This window comes from Papio anubis, chromosome 14 (genome assembly GCF_008728515.1).
Source record: "Papio anubis isolate 15944 chromosome 14, Panubis1.0, whole genome shotgun sequence".
NCBI classification, from domain to species: Eukaryota; Metazoa; Chordata; class Mammalia; order Primates; family Cercopithecidae; genus Papio; species Papio anubis.
The window spans coordinates 98,472,231-98,487,715 of NC_044989.1; positions in this window are offsets into that span (position 1 = coordinate 98,472,231).

Sequence of the window (15,485 nt, forward strand, 5' to 3'; positions counted from 1 at the left end):
GGATTGGATGAGAAGGTGGAAATTTGTACTAGGTTCTGCAGTTAAATTTTAGAGAACATGGAACCAGGCCATGGGCCTAGATAATTCTCAGGTGTAATTTCTTGGCATTGCTCAGGTGAAAAGGAATGAAATCCATTTATTTTGAAGTTTCCTTTAACATTTTTCTGAAGCTCTTATATGATGAGATGTTATGAGTTGATCTAGTTCATCCAAAATAAAAGGCGATTTTATAGTGCTCCTTTCGAAGATCCGACTAACTCCTCGCTGGACTTCAGCTGTCCATAGGAGTCAACTATGTTTAATTCCTGTATTTCTAAGTTTTCATTTGTTTTCTCCCTAACAAATATTTGGGTTAGAAAATATGGCTTAAGTTCTGTAAGCGAACTCACTTATTATACTGAATTTTTGTCTTCTTGGCCAAGCTCAGAAGCTTCAGGAGGCTATGAGTCTAAGTTTCTGCAAATATGTCTGATTGTCCAATCCCTGGGCTTATTTTAGCCTCTTCAATTTTGACGAATTGCCCTGACCCAAACCATCCAGGCAGATGCACAAAGCCATGCCCTGCGAAGAGATGGCACCATGAATCCTGATCTCTGACACTGGGTTCTGCCATAATAATTTTTAAAGCCAGGACCTGAGAGAATGACCTATTTTTGGTGAACATTTTTATTTACTCTAATCATTTTTCATTTAAAAAGTTATTATTTCAGTTACTCATTTTGGCTAACTCATATATATATATATATATATATATATATATATATATATATTTTTTTTTTTTTTTTCTCCTCTCACCCCGCCCACAGTGTAATTTCCACATGAGAAAACAAACATCGTATTTTGGGTTTGATAATGGGTAATGATACAGCTCCTTTCTCCTGGCTCCCCATGTGCCTTCAACAGAACACTCAGCCCTACGCAGTGAGCAGAGAGGCAGGCACTCAACGTTGTTGACTGACAACCTTCCAAGAACAAACACCTTCATTCTTCATTTGACAGGGCCACTTTCTCTTCCCATCCAGACACCAAACTCTGCCCCACATTGTAAATGCAGCAAGAATACATTCTCCTTCACTGGTGAGTACGTGGCTGGATTTTATTTCAAAGTGAATATTCTATGACGCTAGGTAACTAATTTAAATAAGAGTAGCTCTGTAGGATTATATTTGGAGCGCTCTTCACTGAAGTTCAGCGTCTTAGAAGGTTCTGATGAATCTGGGGTCAGATCAGGGCCATCAAGAGGATCTCAGATAAGCTGTATTGTGGTAAGCAGGACTGTCTTTTCTTCTCTACAAGCGAGCTTATTCCCCAGGGTATAAGGGGATGTCCTGCCTGGCCGTTGTCCCGCCACTCCTTGGTATCTTTTAGCAATAACTTCTGGGAATTCCTTTCATAGCCTGCATCCTCCTGTTCATTCCACAGAGTTTTACTAGGTCAAATTGGGTCCAATCTAAGACCATCAAGAGCAGATGCTCAGTAACAAAATGTGCTCTCCCTACCTCTAAAGAGGCTTGATCACTCCACGTTTTTCCAGTTTCTCAGGTCCTGCAGAATGACCCTTGCACCTTACTTAGAGAGGTTGTAACAGCACATCCATCCATCCAAAGAGGGCTGGACTCAATTCAAGGTGATTTGTAAGGGCAGGCTGCAGCCGGTGGCTTGGGGACAGGAGCAGGCACATCCATCAGTTCTCTCACAAAGCTTAACTTGGCAATTCAGACTTACAGAGCATGTAGGTAATACAAGTCTTGCAAGTTTTGCAGAAACTGCTGGGAAACCGAGGTAAATAATTGTTTTGTGGGCTTTGGCACAAGTCAGGGAAAAGAGATTTCAAATGTGCAGCAGCTCCCCAGAGCACAGCTGTTGACCCTTACCCAAGAGGAAGCTGTTTTGTGGCTGCGCTGAAGGTGCCACTGCAGTGCCAGTGGGGCCTGGCAGTCTGCATGCTAACCACATCATACTGGAAAGACGTTCCCTCCATGTTTCCATTACTCAGTGTTTCTGAAGGTGGCCTAAAATAACAGACCGTGCCTAGGCTAGAAGTCCAGACAACTGAGTTTGGACCTGTTGATGTTTATTCAGTCAGAGTAATCTCTCCAGGCTTGTCATGCATCATCTCTAAGACACGGATAATACTACTATCCACCCAACTGCACTCATGGGGTTAGGGGAGAGCAAGTAAGACCGAAAGGCAAGACACAGTAAGAAAAAAAGTTTGCTATGAAACTATTTGCATTTAAGTTTGGACTTTAAAACCTTGCACAGGTTTGCATTCAATGTTCAGGGACCTACACTGCACAAGATGAAAAAGAATATGAAAATTTAACTAAAGTTTATTAAAATTTAGTTAATATGAAAGTTTAACTAAAGAATGATCATCTGCGAAAGAAAAGACAAGAAAAGGCGATTTGGGGTTGATTTATTTATATATTGCCTCAACTCACTTTATTTTGCTGAGCTTATGACTTAACTTAGCATTAAAATGAGAAATGACATGAACATCTTTTCCTTTTTTATTGTTTTAGTTTGAGGAAGAAACTGGAGGTCTCCAAAATGATCAGTAAGATATTTTTTCTGTATGAAAATTTTTAAGATTCACAACTGATTACAAGACTTTTTAATCACTAGGAATGCTTTCACATTTGCATTTTCGGTTTAAGAAAAAGTTTCTGGTAAGTCATACATAGCTGAAAAGTTTGTCTACTATTGCAGTTAAACTTTTAATTCAGGCTGAAAACATAAACATTTGCAGTTCTAGATATGATAACTTTATTGAAAAATTGTATTGATAAATCTTTGTTTTTATAAAACATCATTGACTGCAAAGGTTTTTCTTTTTTACTTTTAGCGTATAAAACAAAATTATTTCTCAAAGAAATACTAGAGAGTTTGCAATCCATGTACAATTTATCAGAAAAGAATTTTACCCAAACTGAAATTACTGATGATAAAACAGCTGGACTGATAGTAAAATGGCTAAATTATGGTTTCATTGAAATCATTGTAAAGAAAACTAAAAATTCACACACCTAGTAGGAATTCAATTGACAACAATAGGAAGATGTATCGCATTTTGGTAAACAGAAGAGAACACAGCAATTTCTGTGTTCTCTTAAATCATGATAATTACAGATGCTTTCCTCTGAAGAAATGTTTTCTTGTATACTACCTCATTTGTTATTCTAATATCCCGTAAGGGACAGATGTAACAGTCCTCAATTTACAGATGAGGAAAGTAAGTCACAGATGGCCAAATTTGCCTAAAGGAAAGTTCGGCCACCATACTGACTTCCACTGAGGCTTTTAGGATTTTGATGTTAAAGTCTTTGTTTCAGTGGGAGGGTGGGGTGTGTGGAATATTCAGCAAAGGGTAATTATCATTCAACCCTCACTTTCCTTTCTTAGCTTGGAAACCTAGAGAGGAGGCCACCACTTACCAGTTGAGCCATAATACGGAGGCCAGCTGGATGCATCTTGCCATCCATCTCATCGCGCAACTACGGATGGATGAATTAGCAGCAGAGCTCCCTTGATTCTAAAAATGAACCTAACTCAGATTGAATTTTGGAACGATCTGACACTTACATTTAAATCTTACTCAAAACATTGTCTGTCTCAATTTGCCCCATTAGATAAGAGAAAGGATTATCTTATTCAGAGATTGCAAAGAGTTTTATATTTATATGTTGGCTTTTACAATTGGAAGGGTCTGTTCAGAGTTTTTGTTGAGAAAGATTCTGAAATCAAGCCAGGACTCCATGGGAAAGAGTGCTGCGATTCCTTAGGTATATTTTGTGATGGATATTGTCAGCTGGGCCTGCAAGTAGGGATAGGAGGCCACGATAGGGAGGTGTATCTGTTATGATACATGACTCCGAAACATAGTGGCTTAAAATAACACCATTTATTTGCTTAGGTTTCTGTATTTCTGTTTGAGTTTAGCTGGGCAGTTCTGGTCTCGGCCTGGAGTTCCTGAATCAACTGCTTTCAACTGGTGGCTTGCCTGAGGCTGCATGATTCAAGTCAGCGCCACGCAAATGCCTGGCAGTTAACATGGCTGTCTTCTGGAGCTCCTTGGTTCTCCTCCTGTGGTCTCTTCAGTTAGATAGCCTGGATTTTTTATTTTTTAAATGATGTTGGCAGTGTCCCAAGAAGGCCAGCCTCCTCAATGTGTAAGCCCTTGTCAAGTTTTTGCCAACATCAAATTTGAGATGTTCCATTGGCTTAGGCATGTCACGTGGCCAAGCTCAGCGGTGATAAGAGGGAGTGATACAAAAGCATGGATACTGGGCGGTGTGAATCATGAGTGCCATTGCAATAACGACCCCCATGGTGCACTTACTATTTCTGTAGAGTGGGAGAAAATGAGGTCTAGAGGTTTGCAAAGCTAGGTTTAATCCGGTTCTGACATGAACTAGATGTATTTTTAAACCTTAAGTTTCAGTTTCCACCCCCCCGCCAGGTAAAAGGACATTATCCTTCTTACTCTTCTTGTATTTGTAGGATTATTCTTCATACAATATTTCCGAAAGCTTTATGTAAAGATAAAACTTCATTGGAATGGTTTCATTTCCTGAACACATGAATTACTAAATATTTTTTAGAGAAGACAAAAGCACAATGTCAAGTTCTGGACTTTTAGGAGCTGATAGTTTCATAGGGAAGACAGGCCATGTTCAGAGAACAATAACAACAGTAACAAAACGTACAACTCATGTGGGATTTCATAAATATTTTATGAGTTTTATATAAACAATGAACGCTATAGAACTTCGTAGAAGAAATGCCCTCTTTGGGAAAATCAGAGAACATTTTGTGAAAATTATAGGTGAAGAGGGCCTGGAAAGAGAGATAGGATAAAGATAAGTTTATTTTATTACAAAAGTAATATATTTTAATTATAGAGAATTTAGAGAAAATAGAAAAACACGCAAAAGACCCTTTACGTGTACCCTGAGTATATACAAGCACACACACATTTTTAAAATGTATTTTTGAACAATTTTGTTAATAACAATATATTGTGAAATTTTCCCATAAAATTAACTCATTTTACTACTTTCCACTTAAATGGTTGCATTTTCATTCCAACTAACCTCATGTACCATAAATAATTTGAGTGTCTACTGATAAATATTTAGGTTATTGATTTTCCTGTCTTTGGCAATGCAGCAATGAAAATTCCTGCAGACATATCTTTGCTAATGATTTCCTAAGGATAAATTCCTAAAGGTGAAATAATTAAATCAAAGAGTATACAGGTCTATAGTTAAAACTTTTTAATGTGGTGCAAAAGTAATTGCTGTTTCAGACTGCGAATTTTAAATCATTATTTAACTAGGCTCTAACATGTATTTATTAATATTTATACACATTTTAATTATATATTTATTAATATATTAATAAATATTAATTAATTATTAATTAATTATTAATTATTAATAAATATTAATCAATATAGGAACCATTACAATCAATTCATTTTTGCCAACAAGAAGTAAGTTTGTTTGTTCCTGTGGTGTAAAAATTCATGCTTCAGGATTTGACGAACTCTTGGAAAGCATTTTCTGCATCTTGCTGGTTGTTGAGGCATTTTCCCTGCAAAAAGTTGTCAAGATGCTTGAAGAAATGGTAGTTGCTTGGCGAGAGGTCAGGTGAATATGGCGGATGAGGCAAAATTTCATAGCCCAATTCTTTCCAATTTTTAAGCATTGGTTGTGCCACATGCAGCTGGGCATTGTCGTGGAGAAGAACTGGGCCCTTTCTGTTGACCGATGCCAGCTGCAGGCCCTGCAGTTTTCAGTGCATGTCATTGATTTGCATACTTCTCAGATGTAATGATTTCGCCGGGATTCAGAAAGCTGTAGCAGATCATACCAGCAGCAGACCAACAAACAGTGACCAAGACCTTTTTTTGGTGCAACTTTAGCTTTGGGAAGTGCTTTGGAGCTTCTTCCCAGTCCAACCACTGAGCTGGTGGTCGCTGGTTGTCATATAAAATCCACTTTTCATGCAAGTCACAATCCAATTGAGAACTGGTTCGTTGTTGTTGCATAGAAGAAGAAAAGACAACACTTCAAAACAAGGATTTTTTTTTTTTTTTTGCTCAGCTCTTGAGGCACCCACTTAGCGAGCTCTTTCATCTTTCCAGTTTGCTTCAAATGCCAAATGACTGTAGAATGGTTGACATTGAGTTTTACAGCGACTTATCATGTAGTTGTAAGAGGATCAACTTTGATGATTGCTCTCAACTGGTCATCAACTCTCGATGGCCGGCCACTACATTCCTCATCTTCTTTTTCTTTTCTTTTTTTTTTTTTTAATGTGTTTTGGAAGCGACGTCTCACTCTGTTATTCAGGCTGGAGTGCAGTGACACAATCCAGGCTCACTGCAACCTCTGCCTCCCAGGCTCAAGTGATTCTCCTTCCTTAGCCTCCTGAGTAGCTGGTATTACAGGCACCACCACGTCCAGCTAACTTTTTTGTATTTTTAGTAGAGATGGAGTTTCGCTATGTTGCCCAGGTTGGTCTCAAACTCCTGACTCAGGTGATCCACCTGCCTCGGCCTCCCAAAGTGTTGGGATTACAAGTGTGAGCCATTGTGCCCAGCTCCTCCTTGTCTTCAAGGCTCTTATCTCCTTGGCAAAACTTCTTGAACCACCACCACACTGTACGTTCTTTAGCAGTTCCTGAGCCAAATGTGTGGTTGATGTTGCAAGTTGTCTCTGCTACTTTATGACCTGTTTTGAACTCAAATAAGAAATGTGTTCAAATTTGCTTTTTGTCTAACACAGTTTCCATAGTCTAAAATAAATATAAAATACACGGCATGTAATAAGTCATTATCAAAGAACAAAGTGAGAAGTGTGCATTAAAATGATATATAACATAACCACAGTTATTTAAGAATGTATTCCAATATCAAATGGCAAATTTCAACAATGCAAAACCCGCTATTACCTTTGCACCACTGTGATGCCAAAATTGTATAGTTGGAACAGCTGAGCCAATGTATACTTTTATTGCTATAAGAGTCACGTTATCCTGAACCCTCACCAACACAGGTATTACAATTAGGGATTTTACTTTTCACTTTGAGGTTTAAAAATACACTATGTAATTTTAACTCGCACTTCTTTAGCTACAAAAAACACTGACCTGTTTTCTGTCTATTTATTGGAAATTTATTGTCTATAAATTAGCTATTCCAAAGCCTTAGCCCATTTGCACTACCGCTGCTAAGGTATTCTATTACATGTAAGAGCCCTTTATATATTAAAACGAATAACAATTTGTCAAGTATATGTCACAGTATTTTTTAGTTTTTAAAAAAACTTCCATTTTTTACAGTGATTGTTCACATATTTAATTTTTTATGTTTCCTTATGTTCCTTTAATGGTTTCTGGGTTTTCTTTTTTTGCCATGCACTAAACTTTTTCCCAAAAAATGTTATTGAAAATTCACATTTATTTCCTTCTAGATGTTTTAGTGTTGTATTATAAAAAATATTTAATGTTTTCTCCATTTAGAATTTATTTTGGTGTGGTGCATCCTAACCATTTAACCCATGTGTGTGTTTAAGTGCATATATGTGCAGGTGCAAATTGTTAAGTGATTGAACCAGCAACATTTATCAAACACTTTTAAGGATAAATAGAATTAATTTAATCAGAGAGACACCATAGATTATGTAGTCGCAGGAAATCTAATAAAAACACATGTGTGGGTAGATATTTGGCAAAACATTCTGGGGTAACTCGTGAACTGGTTTATTGTTATAAGTAGATTTGGAAAAGGGATAAGATGATGAAAGGCTTTGAATGTCAGACTAAGAAGCATAAGGTAAATTTGGCAGATGGGATCTGCAGGCTTTCCTTCTCCAGACTTAGAGATTGCTCAGGTACAGACCACCACCGCAAATGGGACACCTTGCCAAAACTGGGAAGGGAGTGGGCGGTAGCCCCGAGCTGTGGGCCTGCGGAGGCTCTACTGATGCTGAGACCAAACATATGTGACTCCTTCTTGTGCAGTAAGCTCCCCAAGAGGCACTGTGGCCCCATGAACTCTATTTCCATTCCCATGCTCTTCTCACAGCTGTCACAGTTGTGGGCAAGAGCCCTGGGCCCTGGACCTGCCATTCCCTCACAGATCTTGGTTATTTCTCGTCCCCTGGGGAATGGCGGAGAGGGTCCTCTCCTCATCCTGCGGCCCTGCCTACCGGCCTCACTCTCCGAAGGTGCTGCTCCATTTTCCACAATACCCAGGAATAAGGGGAGGACCGAATGCCATGACATTCTCTTCCTGGAGTTCCACAGGCCCCACGTTCCTCTGCCCTTCAGTGAGGATCTAGAATATTTTTAGGGAGGATGAGGTATAAAGAATACTGGTTTTCTCCCTTTCCCAGAGGATAGCCTCCTGGGACTTGTACCATGGGTCACATATGGGCCGTGAACTGTATAGCTTAGTTGGGGAGAGTCTGGACTCTGAAATCACTTGAATGAGGCTGAGTTCAAGTCCCATCTATGCCACATGCTTGCTGTGTGACCTTGAGTTGGTTACTCAACTCCCCTGAGCCTCAGTTTTCCCATTTATTCAATGAGAATAAGAGTAGTACCTACGTGAGACAGACACTGCTCTGCTAAGAGCTTCTTCTCCTTATCCCTACCTAAGAGAATCAGATTTTGTCCAGGTATTGAGTAATAAAGTGTTCAAGGTAGGTGGGCTTCTTCCCCAGGGTCAGAAGATGAGGCTCCATAGGACTAAGTCCGTTGTAGCAACCCCATGACTCTTTACCAGGAGTTGGTTAAGAGATGGGCTCATGATTCCATTCTGCCCTGGTGGGAGCTGGGAGGAGTCTGTTGGGGCTTCTGGGAAAAAGTGTTCCTTTGTGAAAAAGAAATAAGTTATATCTAGAAAGAAAACCTCTTCTCCTTCGTTTCTGGAGGTGTCGTCTGAAGATGGGATGCTTGGGACTGCAGCAGCCTCCTCGTAAGCATGAGGAGAAAGCCAGGAGCTGCACAGAGAAACAGATCCAAAAGCCTAATATCACGGCGTAAGGTAATTGTTAACCCTGGACCTGCCTCCTTTGGAAGCTTGTTTTTCTAAGGTAATTTGGTAAATACAAAAATTAGCCAGGCACAATGGCAGCCAGTGCCTATAATCTCAGCTACTTGGGAGGCTAAGGCAGGAGAGTTGCTTGAACCCGGGAGGTGGAGACTGTAGTGAGTCAAGATTGTGCCACTGCACTCCAGCCTGGGCAACAGAGACTCCATCTCAAAAAAAAAAAAAAAAAAAAAAAAGATATTAACCACCAAGCACTAATAGCTTAACAATAAGATAATTAGCCGGTCAAGTGAGTTAGGTGACACTTTTCCATTTTGTAGACCTTCAAAATGACCACAGGCATGGAAGAGAGGGAAGAAGGAGACACAGTGGCTCTCAGCTGCCTTAGCCGGGAAGTAACACTTGTCATTTGTCACTTTTGTTCAGAATCCTTCAGACAAAGTGGGTTGCAGGCCTCCAATCTGACTGCAAGAGCAGGTAGAAAATGCCAGGGAGCGTATGAAATAGTTGCAGAGTTTGGATATAATAGATGAGTCAATGATGTGACAAATTAAAGCTGAAGGCTGAAATAGCAGAAATAGAGGCTGAGCAAGCTGGCTGAACCCTGCAGCCATCAGTGGGATGGGTTCCTCCTCTCCATCAAAAAGGGACTAGTTTGAATTCACCATGGGAAACTGCTGGGCCAATGAGGGTTCTCAACCTCAAAGACCAGGTAGAGGGATCGTTAGCTTGGGGATTAGAAACGTGGTGATGGAGTCGAAGTGTCTTCTTCAGCTGTCTGCTGAACTATTATTCAGAGAGGAAGCAGATTTACTCCACCTTACTTCAGAAGTGGCTGGCAGATTGCATGTAAATCAAATAAGGAAACATCTACTTCCAAAAAGAATAGCATGCCTAGAAATAATAGTGAGCTTCCCATATTGGAAATCATTCAGACAGTAATTGGGCAACTATGTATTGGTAATATTATGAATGAATTTCTGCACTGAATGAAGTGAATGACCTCTGAATATTGCTAATTCTAGGATTCTGAGTCTATTTTTATTGTCTTTGTTAACATATTTAGTTTCTCAGAATTTGAAAATATGAAGCTGAAGTTTGAAGATGAGAAGAAAGGACGACATAACTTTTTCTGTAACTTTGCTGTTTTTCTCTCTCAAAATTTTGCAATTAGCTCACTTGAACGAAGTTCACTCATTCTACATTTTCATAGTTGTTTGCTATAGATCTTGAAAGGCAATGAATCAGAACACTGCTCATGTGCCTTACATACTCCCACATTGACATTGATGTTTTTTGTTTGTGCAAAATGTCCTTGAATATGTTTTGAAAAATCTGTATGACATGCAAGGACACTTAAGAAGATAAGAACCTAAGAACTTAGTTTCCTTTTTTTTTTTTTTTTTTTTTTTGAGATGGAGTCTCTCTCTGTCACCCAGGCTGCAGTGCAGTGGTGCGATCTCTGCCCCCGGGTTCACTGCATTCTCCTACCTCAGCCTCCGAGTAGCTGGGACTACAGGCACCTGCCACCACACCCAGTTAATTTTTTTGTATTTTTAGTAGAGACAGGGTTTCACCGTGTTAGCCAGGATGGTCTCGATCTCCTGAGCTTGTGATCTGCCCGCCTCAGCCTCCCAGAGTCCTGGGATTACAGGCTTGAGCCACCGTGCCTTGCCAGTTTTCTTTTTTTAAAAAATTAGAAATTCTGGTTTTTTGTTCTCTCTTTTCGATCCCTCAAATTTACTGCTATTGCCAGAGGAGCTTAATTATTACATTAAATTTCAATCATTGAAATGTCTAAGGTCTACCTTTGTATACTCTCATCCCTCTCTCATATGTTAGAGGAGGAAGTATCCTACCCTTTTCCAAGTATGTGTCCTCCACCTGGATTCTGTTCCTGTTTCTTCCTGCCCCCTGTATTATTATTTCCCTTAGTGCCTTTCCTTCTTCGCTTAATTACCCAAGGCTCTTAATTATAATGTGTAAGTCAACATTTATTTTAATGAATTAAAGAAACGTCTCATGTAGTTTCACAATTTCAGGACTGGTGTGTGCTTTATTTTCTGCTAAGACTACCCTTTTATCCCTTCCCTGTCAAACTTTTAAACTTCTATGTATCATTTAAAATCCAACTCACCTTTTACTTCTTCTCTATAAAGTCATAGAGTTAGGCACTCTTCCTTACGGATTTATTCACAGCATAAACTTTATTGGAGAGTCTGTTATGAATGATCACTTGTTTACCTATCTGTCTCCACCCAGTAAATAGTAAAATCTTTAAGGATGAGGGGATGAAAGAAGACATTGTATATTGTGAGTGGCAGAGTTAATATTTTTTAGTGAATGGATTTAAGAAATATAATACTACCCATGCCTACTCACAGATAGACAATGGAATACTATTCAGCCTTGAAACAGAAGAAGATTCGGTCATTGGCAAAAACATGGATGAACCTGGAGGACGCTATGCTAAGTGAAATAAACCAGGCACAGAAAGACAAAACCCTGCGTGATTTCACTTACATGCGGTGTTTAAAGAAGTCAAACTCATAGAAGTAAAGAGTAGAGTGGTGGTTACAGAAGCTGGGGGAGGGGGATAGGGAATGGGGAGTTGTTGGTTGAAAGGTACAAAGTTTTATTTAGACAGGATGAATACATTTTCGAGATCTATGTACAGCATGATGACTATAACTAACAATAATGTACTAGAATTCTAGATTATTACCAAGGGAACAGATCTTAAATATTCTCACAACAATAACGACAAGTATCTGAGATGACAGCTATGTCAATTAACTTGATTCAATCACTTCACAATGTATATATAAATCAAAAAAATTACCTTATACACTGTAAATATATGACCTTTTATTTGCCAGATATACTTCAATAAAGCTAGATAAATGAGGGAGGGAGGGAGGAAGGAAGGGAGGGAGGGAGGAAGGAAGGAAGGAAGGAAGGAAGGAAAGAGAAAGAGAGAGAGGGAGGGAGGAAGAAAGGAAGGAAAGAAAAAGAGAGAGAGGGAGGGAGGGAGGAAGGAAGGAAAGAAGGAAGGAAGGAAGGAAGGAAAGAGAAAGAGAGGGAGGGAGGGAGGAAGAAAGGGAGGAAAGAAAAAGAGAGAGAGGGAGGGAGGAAGGAAGGAAGGAAAGAAAGAAGTATGTTTTGGGAATGGCAAATTGTCAGGCTTGGCTGCTATATTTTAAATAATAGTTAAAAGACGAGGCTGGAGAAGGGGGAGAAACCTTCACATACATATTGGTTATATTTTTTTTTACAGGAGCCTCATGGGGAGACAGTAAAGGCTTCTGGTCAGGAGAATGACAGAATAAGACAACAAGATGAATGTGGCTGGAGACTTAGGTTACTTCCATATTTTGGCTGTTGTGAATCATACTGCAATGAACATGGGAATGCGAATATTACTGACTTCAATTCCTTTGGATATATACCCAGAAGTAGGATTATTAGATCAAATGGTAATTCTATTTTTAACTTTTTGAGGAATCTCTATACTATTTTCCATGATGGCTATACTAATTTACATTCCCACCAACAGTTTGCAAAAGTTCTTTTTCTCTCTATCCTTGCCAACACTTGTTATCTTTTTGATAATAGCTAGCTATACTAACGAGTGTGAGGAGATATCTGATTTTGGTTTTAATTTACATTTCAGTGATTACTGATGTTGAGCATATTTTTATTTTTATTATTTATTTATTTATTTTTTGAGACAGAGTCTTGCTCTGTTGCCCAGGCTGGAGTGCAGTGGCTCACTGCAAGCTCCGCCTCCTAGGTTCACGCCATTCTCCTGCCTCAGCCTCCTGAGTAGCTGGGACTACAGGCGCCCGCCACCATGCCCGGCTAATTTTTTGTATTTTTTTAGTAGAGACGGGGTTTCACCGTGTTAGCTGGGATGGCCTCGATCTCCTAACCTAAGGATCCACCCGCCTCGGCCTTCCAAAGTGCTGGGATTATAGGCGTGAGCCACCGCGTCCGGCTGATATTGAGCATATTTTTATATACCTCTTGGCTATTTGTATGGTTTTTTTTTGAAAAATGTCTATTCAGGTTCTTTGCCTATTTTTAATGTAGGTTATTTGTTTTCTTGCTATTGAGCTATTCAACTTCCTCTTGTATTTTGAATATTACCCCATTCACATTCCATGTCCAAATGTTACTGATTTTATGAAGTCTATTTCTGAAACAGTTGCAACTCTCTTGAATATGTACATAATTTTGTTTGTATTTGAACTTCTTGCATACTATTTGTTTATGCTTCACACCCTTTGAGGGCAGGAATGTTGTTTATGTTAGTTTTAAACACTAAAGTTCCCAGCATCAGACACTGCAATTACTAAACTAACAAAAATGATTGCTGGGTGAAGAAGATATCATACTCCTTTGTTTCATATAGCTGGTCTATAAAACTGGGAAAAATCCAGATACTTAATCTTGCTTTTGGTTTTGTATTTCTGTAGTTCAGTATATAGTTTCTGATCTTTGAATCTGATAAATTTGTATACTTTTCTTTTTCTCTGGAAATGAGTTAGTTATTATTGTTGTTGTTGCTGCTGTTGTTATACTTTGGGGATGTTTATAATCTCATGTGTTTGTGGGTGAAGGAGAGTTTCAGTGGGACTCTCTAGGATTTGGAGATATTATCTGAAGTCTTCTGTCATTATTGCCACGGTTTGTTACAACTTTTATTCTCTAAATGCCAGCACTTTTTTTTTAAGTCTTTAAACCTATAATCCTGTAAGCTACTTTATATCTTATAGCAACACATAGTGAAATGTTGATTTCTGTCTCTAGGTCTTAATATTTGTCTTCATATTTAAGAGCTGAGTCAAATCTGTGATTCTTACAGCTTCCTGGTAATCTAATGGCAGTTGGTTTTCTAATATTAACTAGATGAATGCAAAAGAATGCTCAGAAACTTGTTCAAAACAGTTAAGTTCCAAACAGCAAAGCTCCAGACTTCTATTTTCAACAAATCTGAATTTTTCTGATACTAAATATTTCACTTTTTTCCCAACTGGGTAAGCCTTATTTGCTATCTCATACCAATTTATAGCTTTGCCTTTCTCAAAGGAGATTCCTAAGAATTTAAACATACATTATAAACATTCTTCTAATCAACTCTTACATCTCTGAGAAGAAATTTGTGGGTAAATATTGTTATTGTTTCTCCTTAAAATATGGGAAATAACAAGGCCACATTTCCATTGCTAGAGCAAAACAAATTAGGTAACATCACTAATTCATCTAAGTAGCATGGACTCCTGCACAGTGTAGGCACAAACTAGTTATTCCTTAAGTCCATTCACTAACAAGTATTAACTCTGCCACTCACAATATTCAATGTCTTCTTTCATCCTCCTGTCTTTAAAGATTTCACTATGGCCGGGCGCGGTGGCTCAAGCCTGTAATCCCAGCACTTTGGGAGGCCGAGGCGGGTGGATCACGAGGTCAGGAGATCGAGACCATCCTGGCTAACATGGTGAAACCCCGTCTCTACTAAAAATACAAAAAAATAGCCGGGCGAGGTGGCGGGCGCCTGTAGTCCCAGCTACTCGGAGGCTGAGGCGGGAGAATGGCGTGAACCCAGGAGGCGGAGCTTGCAGTGAGCCGAGACCGCGCCACTGCACTCCAGCCTGGGTGACACAGTGAGACTCCGTCTCAAAAAAAAAATAAAATAAAAAAAAAATAAAGATTTCACTATTTACTGGATGGAGGCAGATAGGTAAACAAGTAATCATTTATAATAGACTCTCCAATAAAGCTTCTACTGTGAATAAATCCGTCCATAAGAGAGTGCCTAACTTTACTATTACGTTATATGGAAGTAGAAAGATGAATTGAATTTGAAATGATAAATGGAACTTTAAAAGTTTAAAAGGGAAGGGATAAAAGGGTAGTCCTAGCAGAAAATAAAGCATGCACCATGTCTGAAATTGTAAAAATATATGATATGTTTATTTCATTCATTAAAAATAGATACTGACTTACACAGTGTGATTAAGAGCCTTGGGTAATTATGTGATTCCTTTCTTGGAGAAAAAGGAGTTTGCAAAAGAGATAGAAAATGAGTGGCCAGAGAGGTGGAGGGAAAGTGAGGTAGGGGAGTTGCTGTAGGAAGTGAGGGCTTCCACTGAGAGAAGTACAGGTCATTTCATAAAGCTGGAAATAGGTGTGCATACGAAGCAGTTATTGAAGAAGGCTGGCAGTGGACAGTCATGGAAAAGAGGGTCTAAATCTAAATTACTAAGGGAATTTAGATTTTAGATTCTGATATCAAGGCTTCTTAGCCAGGGTGGGGCCTATAATTATCTCTAAGGCTTTTCAACAACGCCCTCTGATTCAGATTTAATGGTTCCAAAACAGGATATCTACACTTTAAAAACACCCCAGAAATGAGTCT